Source organism: Phodopus roborovskii, unplaced genomic scaffold (genome assembly GCF_943737965.1).
Source record: "Phodopus roborovskii unplaced genomic scaffold, PHOROB, whole genome shotgun sequence".
NCBI classification, from domain to species: Eukaryota; Metazoa; Chordata; class Mammalia; order Rodentia; family Cricetidae; genus Phodopus; species Phodopus roborovskii.
The window spans coordinates 17,387,147-17,400,648 of record NW_026126418.1 but is presented as its reverse complement, the minus strand read 5'-3'; the positions used below and the strand labels follow the sequence as shown (position 1 = coordinate 17,400,648).

General features: G+C 35.5%; 1 pseudogene; it reads right to left on the bottom strand.

Moving 5' to 3' along the window:
- Positions 1–5,101: 5,101 nt before the first annotated feature.
- On the bottom strand, positions 5,102–5,641 carry LOC127222287 (gamma-aminobutyric acid receptor-associated protein-like; annotated as a pseudogene).
- Between the last annotated feature and the right edge of the window lie 7,861 nt (positions 5,642–13,502).

The following is a 13,502-nucleotide window of genomic DNA, read 5'->3' as shown; positions in this document are numbered from 1 at the left end:
ATGCATTATGAAACAACCAGATTAACTCACCTGTGAATATTACAAAGTGTAGTATCATCAGCTAGTACACTTGTTTTAGAATTCTTAGACTAAGCTGAAAAGTAAGAGAAGATAAAATAGAAACTATAAAGAAATATACTAAAGTGTGGAGTGTGGTTTTAAGTATAATGCCTCCTAAGTATTGAGAGTATTCAAATATAAATTCAGCATCTGGACGACCAAACACAACACACTCAAAAGAAAATGGATAATGATGGTGGCAAGATATTTGTTTAGATCATTTTCTTAAATGTAACTACAAATATGTCTTAGCTTGCACTTTGAAAAAAATAAAATGATTAAATAATCTAATTTTGACTCCTTTATAGTTTAAAACTTGTTGCAAAGTTTAGCCCTCTCCTGTCTACGGACCTTGGCTATCAGGCCCCAGAACTTGCCACATGTGTGGTTTGAGGGAGAAACTCAGAATGAGGAAGTAGCCTTTCTAGGACTCCCATGTGTTCAGCATCTTTTCATGTTTCTAGTCTGGCTGATTGATGAGTTTTGCTACTAGGAAATGTTAACCATTAGCCCCAGAGATTTCTTTCACTTAGAATTTTATTATGTCTCATTATGATCATCACTCTAAAAAAAAAAGATTCTATTTTTATGTTAAAAGAAGCTTACACTATAAATGTTTACTTATCTTCATTATTTATTTCATATACATTTCAGTAAGTCAGAGATGCTTACATAAGTGACTTCTGTGTGGGACTCAAAAGGAACGTAGGAGGCATTTTCAAATGCCTGGCTTGATTAATCATGCTGACTGACCTCCTGCAGTGGGAAATCCTATTGTATATCTAGCCCTACACCATCATTCCAGTAATAGTGAACAAATCTTTAACCTTGATTTTCTTAAATGAAAGTACCAATGCATCAATTACAGTCTGCCTCAAAGGATCATAGGGAGCCAAAAGGAGACAGCAGACAATCCCATTGTTTTCCTCTTCTTATTTGGTGGGCTTTATTAATAATGGAATGTCATTTAGAACTACCCAGACTTTAATCAATCAGGAAGGAGAGTAAACAAAAATATAATTGTTACACTTCTCTATTTTAAAATATACAAAGACTTTTCACTACCAATAAGTAAATACAATTTCTAGGGATGGAAAACAGGATCTGCCCTGAAGCCACACTCTGGCTTTACTGACTCTTCTGCCCTTTACCCATTGGCCTCCAATCCCCTTGATCTGCTTTCCAGTTCATAAGACCTTGGCTCTAGCACTGCTTAGGTTTGACCATGATCAAGTTCATATCTATCTTCATATATTTCCAGATGTGGCAGTTTTTATTCTTTTTATTTGTACCCTCAAATAAGTTTCCCAACCTTATTACTTTTTCCTGCATAATGTTAATAAAGAAAAAATGGAATGTGGCAACTATTATGACCAAATAATGACTTTAAATTTCTTGTCCATGTGAACGCTTACAGAGAGGAATGAATCACAACAGAGAGCACTCTGGAATCTGGAGCCATATGTGTGTGTGGAAGTGTCAAGTTCATTCATTTACGATATGACACTGTGCAACTTCATCATCTTCTTGTTTTCATTATTCATTTTACCATAGATGCATCAACATCTCCATCATAGGGTATTTTATTTTATTTTTTTCTATGTAAAATGCCTAAAGCACTGGTAAAAATCTAAACGGATGATAACTGTTGTTGTTCTTGAGTGTTTCACTGGAAGTATCAGCTCATAACTAATCATAACATTCTCAGTCAAAAGGGATTATAGACATAGCCCAAGATACAAATATTGTTATATTTAATATAACTCAGAAACAGCTTCAGGAAATAGGTTTAAAGTAAGTGTCTTAGAAATTGTCTGAGTACACAAAGATGCTGTAAGTATACATAGGCACCGATAGCATTTACCTGGAAGGAAATTATGTTGACTTAAAGAAAGTAAATTCCATTCACATGTACTTAGTGGTGGAGAAGGACTTGGGCAGATTCAGGGCTTTCTTGAGAAGCCAGTTGTATATATGTCTTCCACAAGTGTTGTCTATATTGTGGCTTCCAGCTGACTCAGAAGGTGTTATTGTCTTTCTTAAAGACACAAGATTGAAAAACGTAACACACAGGAACATAAAAAAAACATATGCCCAACAATGTTTCTTCAATATCTTGTTTTCTACATTGTCTACATTAACAGTCCTGGATCACCAGGGCAAATTTAGTGACTAGTGTAATTATTTACATAACAGAGTATAGATGGGATACTAAAATTATATCATATTTAAATTCACATAAACTAAACTGGAAATTATCAGAGATATCATTCTACCAAAAACCTGAATAATACAAATAGCTTCAATTTAAGCCGTTATTAACAGGTTCAAAACAAAAATAATTTAATATAGCTGTTAAGAACATTTTTGAAACAAATATATAATAATAAGAGAAAAACACTGTTAATTTGAGAGGGAGTGAGATAGACATGGGAAAGATTGGACGGGAAAAGGGGATGAGGGAAGTTATACAATTATATTCTAATTTTTAAAAATATTTAAAAGAATAGCAAATATTCATGGAACTTTTCTAGCCATTTAAAAAAGCAAAGTTATGTCACTTGAAAGACACTATGTAGACATGATGTTATCATGTTAAGCTCATTAAATCAGTCTCAAAAATAATAACTGCATATTTTCTTTAATTTACATGTCCCATAATGACATAAATATAAAAGCTGTGTATGGGAATCATCAGGACAAGTGGTAAAAGAGCTGAGTAAGAAAGTAGAGAAAGGATGTAGAATTGGCTCAAATTACATGATAAACCACATAAAAATAGCCTTATGTAACCTGGTACAATTAAATACTTTACCTTGTATAATAACTCTAGGTGACAATACACAAGGAAGTGCTCTAATTCCAGGAATTATTTTAAGATAAATATATAAAAACCCACATGGAACTACCAGAACAAATAAACATCTCTTCAGATACACCATAAGCAGTAAGGAAGGTCTGTAATTTAGAATTTCCTAAGTGTCTATGTGCATATATATAAGTGTGTGGTGTGGTGTGTGTGTGTGTTCATGATGCTTTGTTAATATAGTGTATAAAATATGTTAGCACATAAAAAATAGATGTTGGCTTTTGATGTATGAAACATGTTTCTCTTCTGTTGTAGCAAGATAGAAATTGAACCAAATCAAGCTGCAAAAAAGACTGAATATAAGATTATAATCTGATTAATCTCTAAGTGTTTCTCCCTTAATTTTCTCAGTTCAAAGTATATATTAAAATACCCCCTGTATTTAAGTACATCCCTGGTATATTTAGTTAATTTCTCTTGGTAGCACCTAACAAAATTCACATCTCGGATCTTATTCTTTTCCAAGGGAAAAAAAAAGTTTTTTTCACTGTTTTGGTGGCAAATATTTCATTTACCTGTGTATTTTTGTAGAGTGTCTAATAATGTGTTATTGTTTAGCAAACACAGAAAATTTACCATGTTTACAGCAAACATGTTTTAGCTAGAGTTCACATTATCTCAGTCTTTCAGGAAAATATAAGAGACCCCAAATAAACACCTAGAATATAAAAAGCACTTAAATTTTTTTTCAAATTTTAACATAAAGAGTAGTTAACATAAAAAGTAGTCTCTTACCTTCTGAGAAAATATTTTCATATAAAAACATTTACATGCACACATACAAGAAAGTTAATTAAGTGGAAATTAATATCTCCTGTCTCTTTATCAATACTTACACATATTAATTAAACTTTATTAACCCTCTTCTGTTTTTCGATCAGTAAACCCCTCAAAATGGACTTCTATTTAAGCAAGTACAAGAACAACAATGTGCCTCATGAATAGTCAAGCAAACAGGAAGCAAAGGCTGTGATCAGTCTTTAATGAATTAAAGTAGAATCTTTCTAAGTTCCTCCTCTTCCTAGCAAAACATATGCCTATATTTGGGAGGTTCCAGAAACCGAGACCTTCCATGAAATCAGATAAGAGAAGGTGAATGCAACAAAAATATGTACCTCAAGAACTAAATACAACTGAAGGCATATCCTAGATTGAGAACAACTTAGTTTTCAGAGAGCTTCAGGGTCTGTCTTCCATTTGTATTTATGATATAGTCTATGATTCATTTGCACCATTGCTATTTTAATAACTAAGCTTGTTACAATATTTGGAACAAGTTCAAATAAAGTAGTTAGTCTCTCTTGAACAGATTTCTACCCTTCACTCATTCCTAGAGGTAATAGATTTGGATCTTGCCAAGAATGAGTAGCTAACCACAAGTTGAATTTTAAAACCTATAATTTGAAAAGAAAATTTCCTAAGTTTGCAGTCTGGGAAACTATGAGTTGCACATCATAAATTTTTTAAGTAAAGTAAGTAATATTTAGATAAGCCTGAAGAGGAAGCCAACTTGATTCAGGAACCCAGACATATCCCAGAAAATCATAGTCTTCCACTGAGAATGATAGACAAGAAATTCTAGTTGCACTAGTGCAAAGTTGGAAAGTAAAGAGTCTCTTAGTGTTGGCATTTGAGGTTCTAATTCTTGGAGACATAAGCAAACATAATTGCCCCAAGTATGTATGGAAACTTTTGCTAGTATCCTGGATCAATGTGACATGGAACCATAATGATATTCATTCTCTTAATTTAATTCTTGTATTTCTATACAGTATTAATTGAATAACTTCTACTGGAAAAAATATAGTGTCAAAACAAATTAATTATAAGGTTTATAATCTTATTCCTTATCTCAATGTGTTATTTGTTCCTATGAGCTTGTCATTATAAGGTTACTTACACACTGGATCTTCTCTTTCACAAATCCTTGGTGCAGGAGCTCAATAGTCAAAGTAATGGGCTCCCCTAAATGGTGACAGACTGAAGCCTGCATAACATAGGGTCGAAGAAAAGGCTAGGGTTAAGAGCACTTACTGTTATTGCCAATCTGAGTGCAGTTTGAACACACATGGCAACTCACATCCATAATTATAGTTCTGGGGTATTCACTGCAGAGTGGGAATGGAGGGCAAACAAGGGGAGAGGAAGATGTACAAACTGTGTCTACATGACCCCTCTTGCTGAGAGGGACTGGAGAATCAGCCTCAAATATTAAGTGCAGGTCCTGAAGGAGGGAGATGGTGTTTTCCCCTGAAGGAGGAAGTAGATGTCAAGGAAGGAGCGCCACCTCTCTTTGTAGAATGGAACCCTCCACCTCAGGGACAGCAGCTTCACAGACCGTAGACACTTCCATCACTGTAGGTAATGTATAGAAAGAAGTCTTCTTCATGGTGTTCCTGGTATAGCTGTCCCATCGTGGCACTGGTGGGTGGAATGACATTGTTGACAAAGAAAAACATGGCATCTTCAGCACGGAGATGAATTCGCTTCCGGATCAAGAAGTAGAATTAACCAACTGTAAGATTAGAAGGCACCAGGTATTTCTTTTTGTCTAAATCTATCCGAGCTTTGGGAGCTTTTTCCACTATCACCGGGACCCGGTCTGTGTATTTCTTTCGGATTTTCTCGCCCTCAGAGCGGTGCTTCTCGAACGGTTGCTCCTCTTTGTACATGAACTTCATTCTCCCTAGAGCCGGGCTGGACCTAGCTGGGTTGAGAAACCCGGGTGGGGGCGGACCGGGACAGGGGGCAGCGGCGGAGGCGGAGGTGGCAGCTGCTTCGATGAACTCAGTGGCCCAAATTTCTATATAATAATACATCATTGAATGTAGGTATTCGTACTAAGACATGGACTTTCTTGTGTTTGTTATGTCTACCATGCCAGAAATTATGCAAAGGTCATTGAGCATGCTGGGTAAGTACTAATCACTAATAACTTTAGTATAAATATAGTTAATTTCAACTGAAAATTGAAGCATTTAGTGTGTCATGCCACCAAGAAAAGCTGGAACTTCAAGCTCTTAGAATAAAAATCTGTCAAAGGTGATGCTGGGTTTTCTATTCAATCATATTTGAACTTGGCATTTTTCCAACTTTTATTTCTTGGCAGTGAAACTTATCATCTCAGTCCATCTATAGACAATTTAGTAATCAACTAAATATATAAGGGTTGGACAAAGTCATGGCCAAAGTATCAATATTAGAAGGCATGAAAAAGTACATCTTGAGGGAGACAGGAACAATATCATATGCAAATTTAGATTAACAGGAAAAACTGAAACATAAAGGGAAATAATGTCTCTGATTTAATTAAATTATTTTTCTTTCCTTAAACATTTTAAAAATATTTAAGGCAAAATTAAGGGCTGTATGCTAAGTATTTATAACTAATGTAGCAATAAAATGCAAAATTATTTAAAATTCTTTGGGATGAATAATTACATTTTCAAGATATTTTGATGAATAACAATAAGCTGAAACCTGGTTAAAAAAAAGCCATTTGGAAAATGTATTTTATGATGAGAATACAGAGCCAAACTACAGAGGTGACCCTACATTCAAAACAGCTGGACAAACCAGCCTTACAGACTACAGCCAGGATTTCTGCATCTTCTTCGAATACCCCATGACAGCGTCCCTTACCAGCAGGAAGTAGGTTGGAAAGAACGACGCCCAAATTCTCAAATATTGTCTATAAATGTTTGTTTTCATTTAAATGGACTTGGTTTTATAAAATAAATAAATAAAAGAAAAAAAGCTAAAAAAAAATAATAATACACTTTCATTACAGATTTGTTGGTGACTCAAAAGCAGAGGCACAGTTTCCTGACCTATAGAAACTATGAGATAATTTTGTGTCCCAGCATAGATACTTTTGCAACCCATTAAATATTAGAATATTTTGTAAGGTAGATGCAAGAGGGTTGTATAACTGACAACCTGATCATTTCTGGACATAGTCCTTTACTAAATGGACCACTGATTTCCATTTATTGGACATAGTATTAAACCAACTCCTAATGCTTTGTTATGTCTATAAACTAATGAATTTTTCAGAGCTTATCAGAAAAACTTCTATTTACAGTAGGTAGTAATTAATATAGAGACTCATAGCTGGTCAAGGTGCAGAAAGTAAGAGACTATAGAATATTCAGCTCTAGAAGGACCATCTATATCACATTCCTCAAAAGCCCAGATATAATTGCAGAAAAAGGAGTGGAAGAGTATAAGAGCACAGGTGTTAGATGACTATAGGAAATGGTATCTTTGGGACACAGCAGGGCAACTGCCCTTAAGACCTCAGTAGTTACAATGCAACAAGACCTGAACAAACATAAGCAAGACCAAATTCCTACATGGCAAGAGGTGATGGACACAAGTCTCAACCCTATCATAGGACCTATTTGCATTTCATAGCTGCTAGAAAAAAGTCAGTCTTTTTCCCACAATTCACAGTTTATTTCACAGTTAAATTAACACACACATACATTTTCCGGCTTTTGTCTTCTTTGGAAGGGCAGAGAGAAACCAGGAGTCTTTCTCTCCCTAGTTTCGCCAAACTGTATAAAGCCATTTTCCTTTACCATCCTCTGTTAAGAGGTCATAATAGAGTAGAGTAGAGTAGAGTAGAGTAGAGTAGAGTAGAGTAGAGTAGAGTAGAGTAGAGTAGAGTAGAGTAGAGTAGAATAATAGAATAGTGTGTGTAAGTGTGTGTGTGCAGACACATACATGTGCATAGGGTATTTATCAGAGTGTGTTAAAGGCTGATGTCCAACTAGTCCAACAATGTCTGTGTACCAATAGAAAGTCAAAAATCCAGTATCTGCTCAGTCTGTAAGAGTGGATGTCTCATCTGGTCTTCAGTGGACACTAGAATCCCAAAATTGGGCTCAAATGCCAGTGAAGGAATGGAGTTGTCAGCAAGAGGGAGGGCAAACAGGGAAAGAGAAAACTCTTCCTTCTTTCAAGTCATCTACATAGGTTGCACCCAGAAGGTGTATTCCAGATTAAAGATGGATATTTCCACCTCAAAAGATCTATATTAGTGGTGAGTCTTCCTACTTCAAATAATTTAATTAAGAAAAATCCCTCGCTGAGCATTGGTGGTGTCTCAAAGTATAATGTTCAATAATAAATAATAATAACACATGACAATGGTTTTAGCAATAGAACAAAAACATGGACACTGGAAGGCACTCTAAGACAAGTGATTGTTAAATGATACAAAATGTACTTAGAGTTGGAAAAAAAATAATCTGTTAACACTGAAAATGTATGGCAATGATGCCATCTACTGTAATACAGAATATAGAAAATGTACTTAACTTTTTTCTTCTATGACTTCTGAGTAGAATGAATGCTCCTCCAGTACATGGAATAATAAGACATTGATGAAAAATGATAGAAATTATTTACAGTTAAGTTCTAAAGAAGAACATAGAGGAAAACAAAAGGAGATACTATTTGCAAGTTTCAAAACTAAACCCAGGTCTATTTCCTACTATCTACAGCAAGACCTTGAAAAAAGAAGTCCTATGAATAATTATCTCAAGGATGTATGACACTATGGTGTTTTAGAAAGATAAAAGTGTGCATCTCATGAATCCATAAATCCAGACAAAAATATTTCCAAACACCTTAACATTCTACCACATTGCACATGGACTTTGCCCATAAATCTGAGTTAGGGTAAGATTTAAAACAATGTGGCTTTATAAACTGCCAGTAATTCCATGAGAGTTCCACCTTTCTTGCAATTTAACTGACGCTTAATACATATATGAAAATCATGTCAATGTCACTTGTGTGTCACCATCTCAAACACTTGTCTTGGGAACATTCAAACTCCACTGTGCTTTTCCTATTTTGAAATTTTAACTGTTTACTATCAGATATAGGTAAATTGCATCACTCTACCATGAACTGTGACCTCTCCCATCCTCCTCTGCTCTATATTCTTTCCAGGTTATGATAACAATTACTTTATTGTCTACTTCTCTGAAAACAAAATTTTAGCACTCACATATAAGAGAGACAGGCTATTTTTAGTGTGTTATTTAATTTAATATAGTACACACTGATTCCATTAAAGTTGCTTCAAATTACATTCAGTTTTTGTATTAATGGTAGACAGTTACCTATATATGCTACATGGTTTCCCAACAATATCTGTTGATGGATCCCTAGATGGATTCTATGCTTAGCTATTGTGAGCAGTGCTGCATTAAACATCTAAATAATGTCTCGTTGAAATACAGACTACAATACATTTGGCTATATAGCACTAGTGTGATTATATGAGTGTGTGTGTGTGTGTGGGTGTTAGTGTGTGAGTATGTATGAAGAGAGACGTAGATATCATAGCATAGTATATACATATACATATATATATATATATATATATATATTTAAATTAAATTTGAGTGATAATGCCTCCCTAACAAAAACCCCAGTTCCAGGCATAAAGAGACTTCTAAAACAATGTAGACTATTGCTATTACCATTTGATGCCACCAATAAATTGAAGATTAGTCTGTATTGCTGAAGATACCACACACTAAGAAATAAAAAATTGGGGGAATTCAACTGGATCTGACCCCATCCCACCCCCAACAAAAAATCCTCTTTCCTGAGAACTATCTTTTATAACACTGGAAGCAAGCTACCAAGGGAGGATAGCATTTAGTGGTCCTACCCAGCTGTGTACCACAATTGCCATCATTGTAAGATATCGCTAAAGGTAAAATAGTGACACTCATATCCTGGTGGTTGGTGATCAACACCGGTCTAAATGGACTTAAGTATGAAAATCATACCTGGTATACAAAATCTAGGCAGCCATACATAGTTAGAAAGGTCCTAGGTCTTAGAGAATCTACTGTTGCCACTTTCCTAAACCACCATGTTGTCTTACTGCATGCATTCTAACTAGCCTTATTTATCCCTGCAGATGAACTTTGTTCTCACCAGTCATCAAAGAAGCATCAAACAACTGAAAGAGACTATAATTTAAAAATACTAGTCAAAATGCAGGGAACAACAAGTTTTGAGCCCTAGCTGATACACCAATATCTAAGGATCACAGAACTTGGTGGAAGAAGAGGCAGAGGAACCATAGGACCAGAAAGTCTTATGCAAGTTTGGAAGCTACACCAATAAATCTCTGCAACATGGCTATGTAAAGAAGACCTAAACAATAACAACATCATCTAACATGCCAACATGGATGAGGGAAATAGCATGGGGTTCCACCCCTAGATGAAGAGCTACAGGCAATTAAAGAGTCCTGAGAGAGGGAGAATCAGTCTTCCCCAGGGAGGAGTACCCACATTAGATATCAAACCCCAAGGTGTCAGCCCTAAAAAAAAGGTACTAGAACCATGAACAAGCACAGCAGATCACATTTGTATATTTATATATGCAAGAGGTAGTGTGTGTGTGTGTGCAAAAATAATGATTAAAAATAAAGGGCAATGAATTTTCAAGGCAGTGGAGATTCATGTGAGGTGTAGAAAAAGGAGCGGGGAGGGGAAAAATATGTAACTTTTAGGCTTTTGTTTTGTTTTGCTTTTGCTCCATCAAGTCTTTCCAGATATTCTCCCCATTTCTACCCACCAAACTTTAGATTCTGTATCAAAACCTCAATACAACACCCTCCAAATGAAGGAAGCATAATAAAAATCATGCCTCCCACCAAAAAAAAGCTGTAACCAAATAAAAGCACACACACACACACACACAATATATATATATATATATATATATATACATACATACATACATACATACATACATACATACATACATATATATATATATATATATATATATCCATCCTGTGGACTCAGTTATGTCAAGTACTCCTGATCATGAGACATGAAGCCTGTCCTTGAGTGGTATAGCCAGTGTTACTCTATTGGAGAAAACTTATAGCCAGTGTTACTCTATTGGAGAAAACTTATTTTACCTCTCCCAATAGATATAAGTGACAGTTCAGTTGTTAACCTTTACCTTTGTGAATAGGTTTTTATTCATTTATTTCTTCATTCATTTTTTAAAATATGACAAAATAAATATAAAACAAAAACTATCACTTCAGAGTTGAACAAAACAAACCAACAGAAGGAAAAGAACTCAAGAGAGGGGACAAGAATCAGGAAAGCATTAATTCAGTAACTCAGAAATGTCATAAACACATTAAACTAGAAGTCATAATATGTATGCAGAGGACCTGGCACAGACCCAGGCAGGCCCTGTGCTTGCTGCCTCATACTATATCAGGTCACATGGATTTTGTTCTGTTGATTTAGAGGGTCTTGTTCTCCTGGTGTCCTCCAGCCCCTCTGGCTCTTATACTCTTTCTGCCTCCTTTTCTTCTGGGATTTCCTGAGCTCTGAGGAGAGAGATTTGATGAAAACAACCCATTCAGGGCTGATTGTTCCAAAATCCCTTACTCTTTGTGTAATATCTTGCTGTAGGTCTCTGTATTTGTCTCATCTGCTTTAGGAGGAAGCAGAACAAGGCACTGGTTTATGCATGTAGCAGAAGTCATTTTATCACTACTTTTATGTTCTTTCTTTCCCCTTTTAAACAGTAACATTTGGTATATACCTAAGTCCCTGGGCTATTAAATCTCAGGTTCTTGGTCACCTAAGAAATGTTAAGTATGGGTTATATCTTGTGGAGTTGGCCTTATGTCAAATAAGTTATTGATTGGTTGCTCTCTCAAGCTTTGTACCCCCATCATCTTAAAATATCTTGCATGCAGTACACCATTATAGATAAAGCATTTGTGGCTGACTATGTTACATTTTTGACAGCATGCAGAATACCTCCATGTACCAAAGATGCTGAAATATATGGATAAAGGTTCTAAGTCGACACCAGCTCAGCATCTCCATGTTCAATATAGGTATCACCTTCAGCAAAGGGGCTTTGCTGTCGATTTGTAGAGAGTAACCTATAGTCTTGGCAATAGCCTGGGTTATCTGGGGATTTTCACGGGATCTCTTTATCAAATGACTCACTTAGATGTAACCCAATCCTGATACTATATGCTTCCTTGGGTGACAAGAGATGGCTAGGTGGTATTCATTCTCCCCCATTATTTGGTAACTAAATTTGGATCACCTTCATAGATATATGTGGATATTAGGAAGTTTCTATTATATTAGGTTTATATATATTTCTCTATGCCCCTCAATTTAGGCTAACTCCTCCTATATTTACTTCCACACCCCATTCTTCTTCTCCCCTTTCTATTGACGCTCCAATTACAGCATCCCACATCCATCTATATTATTTATTTTGTTTCCTTCTCCTAATGAGATCTATCTGTTCCATCTAGTCAACTTATTATATATGTACCCTCTGTGGTTCCATGAATTGTAGCTTGCTTATCATTGGCTTAACAGCCAATATCCACATATATCTTTTTGGATCTGGGATATCTCATTGAAGATTCTATTTTCTAGTTCCATCCATTTACTTGTGAAATTTGTTGTTTCTTTGTTTTTAACAGATTATTAATACTCCATTGTGTAAATGTACCATATTTTCTTTATTCATTTTTCTGTGAAAGTCATCTAGATAGGTCAATTTCTGGTTATTGTAAATAGAGCAGCAATGGAAAGAGCTGAACAAGTTTTTCTGTGTTAGAATGAAGCATCCTTTGGGTATATGCCTAAGAATACTATACTGGATCTTGGGGTAGATCATTTCCCACCTTCCTGAAGAGCACCTACACTCATTTCCATAGTAACTTTATGAATTTTCACTGCCATCAGCAATGAATTAGTGTTCCCCATACTCCATGTCTTTGCTATCATGAAGTGTAACTTGTTTTGTTGATCTTAACCATTGTGATACCTGTGAGATGAAATCTCAAAGTAGTATTAATTTGCATTTTCCTGTTGGTTAAGAATGTTGAGCATTTCTTTAAGCAATTCTCCGCCATTTCAGTTTCCTGTTTTCAAAATTATCTGCTTATATCTGTACACCATTTTTAATTGGGTTGTTTTGTTTTGATAGCCATATTTTTAGTTCTTTATATATTTTTGGATATTAATCCTCTATCAATGTGTAGTTGGTAAAGTTCTTTTCCCCTTCTGTAGGTTGCCACTTTGTCCAAATGAAAATATCCTTTCTTGTGCAGGAGCTTTTCAATTTCATAAGGTTCTTTTTATTGATCTTAGTGCCTGTATTAACAGTGGTCTGTTAAGAGTGTTTTTTTTCCTCTGCCAATGAGTTCAAGACAATTCACTTTCTCTTCTATCGAACCTATCTAAGGGTTATCTTTTATTTCCAGGAAATGTCTGCTGGAGTTAGGATAAAGCAATGAACAAAGGAAGGAAAATTTGGAGGGCAATATCTGTAGGATCCACTGATGATGGGGTTAGGGGAAGGAAGCTTGTGGTCTGCTATAGAGCTAAGGATGAGACTGGGGTATTGGATTTGGAAGAATAGAGGGAAAGATGAAGATTTGCAATTAGCCCACCTTCTTTCCTGGCTGGAGTGGTTTGTGCGTTCTTTGGTAATGCCAGCTGGAGTTGGGAGGCATCTAGGGTCTTTGGAT